The 2,688-nt window shown below is 57.5% G+C and overlaps 1 pseudogene; it reads right to left on the minus strand.

Moving 5' to 3' along the window:
- Positions 1–333: 333 nt before the first annotated feature.
- LOC136492084 (uncharacterized) lies at positions 334–1,035 on the minus strand (annotated as a pseudogene).
- Positions 1,036–2,688: the final 1,653 nt, after the last annotated feature.

Here is a 2,688-nt window from a genome sequence, read left to right on the forward strand (position 1 = left end):
AATTCGCGAACTAAACACGCGCAATGTCACTAAAAAGTTTATACGGATCTTGTTACCATGACGCTAAATTTTCTTGTCCTCCACGCTATTCCGTTCGCCTTGGGTTAGATTTCCACCGTTTGCTAGCCCTAACATGTGGGCCTGACCAGAAAAAATGTACAAAATGGCCCCCTCTCTCCCAATCCCTCCCCACGTACGTCGCGCTCCTACGGTCCTGCCCCTTCGGCGCCATGCCTCAGGATAGAGGAACTCCGACCAGACCAAAGAATCACCAGTAGAAGATCAACATTTTCACCAGTCATCAACACTTAAAAATACATCACTGTAAGATTACTACAAACAGAGATCCCACCTGCGGTAGTAGCTTCTTGAGGAGGAGGAGGAAGCAGAGGACGTCGTCGAGGAGGACAACGACGACCGCGACGCCGACGGGGCCGCCTAGGCCTCGCCCGTCGCTGCTGGCTCCACAGACTTCGCCGTCGGGGCAGGCGACGACGATGGCGATAGCCAACGGGCCCGGAACGGGGAGAGGGAGCGGTACCGGCGGTGCTCGGGTGGGCTCCGACGAAGAGAGCCACGCTCATGCGGCGGCGGCTGCGGTGGCGGGGGGCATCTCCGTCGAGAGGCGGGAGTGCCTACGGGCGGAGCAGGAAGGACGTGAGCCGCATTGGCCGAATCTAGCCATTGTGGAAGAGCTCATCGGCAGAGGACATCGCAGCCGTGGCGGGAGACGGGCAGCGCGAGGAGAAGTCGAAGTCGAATCCCAACTTGCAGCCGTCGTACTCATCCGCAGTGCTGGGGCCACCGCGTGCTGGGCTCCCCGGCCCGCTGTAGAAGCAACCGGCAGCAGAGAACGACGGGTCGCGGGCGGGGCTGGACGACGTGCTATAGAAGCAACCGACAGCGGATAACGACGGGTCGCGGTCGGGGCCGGACGGCGCCGCTTACAAAGGGTGTGGAGCATGCACTTTCCTCCCCACTTGCGCATCCAATGTTGCCGCCACTAGTAGTGTGGTCGCCGGAGCTGGCGGCCATCGGGCCAGCGACGGGTGCTGGCGAAAGGCTCTCGCCCTGGCCCCGGCGACGGTGGCGGTGCCTGCGTCGCTGGATCCGCAGGCAGCGAATGGCCCCACCCTGGTCTACCTATTCGCGTTGCCGACCTCCGTTCTCCATTACACCACCGACAAGGTGCTGACCGCACCCGCCTTGCCGGCGTTCGAGTTCCTCTATCCTGAGGCATGGCGCCGGAGGGGCAGGCCCGTAGGAGCGCGACGTGCATGGGGAGGGATTGGGAGAGAGGGGGGCATCTTGTATATTTTCCCTGGTCAGGCCCACATGTCAGAGCTAGCAAACAGTGGAAATCTAATAAAAGGTGGACAAAATGGCGTGGAGGACAAGAAAGTTTAGCGTCATGACATCAGGGTCTGTATAAACTTTTTAGTGGCACGTAGAAATGGAGCATCTTTTATAATGGCACATAGGGAAAAGCCTCTTCTACTTTTCTTTGTCTTCGCTCCTATTCCCCTGTCTCCCTCTCGTGATCTCATCGCATCGCACCCGCACCACAACAAAAATGTGCCTTCTCGAACTCTCCCCCCGTCCCCGTCGCGGATCGCCATGGCCGCTGGCCTCGCCTTCCCTGTCCCTATCCCTATGGCCTCCTCTATATATGGCCATGCAGCCCGAGCCCATCGGCCCGGGCCAAGGCACGTTTTTTTTTTGCCTGGCCCAAGTCCGGCCCGGCCCGGCGGCTAGCGGGCTTAGGCTGGCACGGCCCGAAGGAGCAGGCCATGCCTGGGCCTTACCCTAGGCACGTGGGCCGGCACGACATGGCCCGCTCCTCAACCGGAGGCCTGCTGGCGGCCCAGCCTCCCCCCTCCCCGTGCCCCTCCTTGCGCCCCCGCATATATAAGCGGGGAGCATCAGCTTGAGCCCAAGCCGCATCCACAATCTAGCGAATCTGAGCTCTCTTGTGATCTCGTCCATCGTCCCCGACTTCAGTAACCTCAATCCACCTATCTGACCCTGTCTCCACTCTCCTCCCTTCTCCCTCTCTCCTCTCAACCTCTCGCTCTCGATGAACTATGTGAGTTCACGACCGTGTTCCTATCCGTCCCTCCTCCACCGTTTGTCGTCGTTTCTAATCGGTGTCTCTCCTCTGGGTGGCCCTTGTTATCTCCGGCACCAAGCTCCGGTTGTGTAGGTAGTCCACGAACCCTAACCCTAACCCTAGATCTGTCTTCTTGTGTCTTTGAGACTAAGCGACTGACCTTAGATCTGGATCTCTATCTCTTTGACTCTCTATTTTTCTCCTCCACGCAGGTCGGTTGCCGATGCCTCGTCCTCTTCCTATGGCATAGACCGAGCATGGTGGCCACACTCACCATTGAGGAACGGTGCTAGAGATTAGTCATCCACGGTCAAGGTCACCATGGCGGATGACGATGATGTTGTCTATCCACTCATCAGCAACGATGACCTGATCGCGGCAGGGCTAGTGAAAGCTCTAGTTTGGTTTTGATGAATTGATGAAACTCTAAGTGCTAACCTAGTTTATCAAGTGATCATGAGATAGGTAGCATATTCCAAGTGGTGAAGCAAATGAAGATCATGATATGATGATGGTGATGCCATGGTGATGATCAAGTGCTTGGACTTGAAAAGAAGAAAGAGAAAAACAAAAGGCTC

Source organism: Miscanthus floridulus, chromosome 11 (assembly GCF_019320115.1).
Source record: "Miscanthus floridulus cultivar M001 chromosome 11, ASM1932011v1, whole genome shotgun sequence".
Lineage (NCBI taxonomy): Eukaryota > Viridiplantae > Streptophyta > Magnoliopsida > Poales > Poaceae > Miscanthus > Miscanthus floridulus.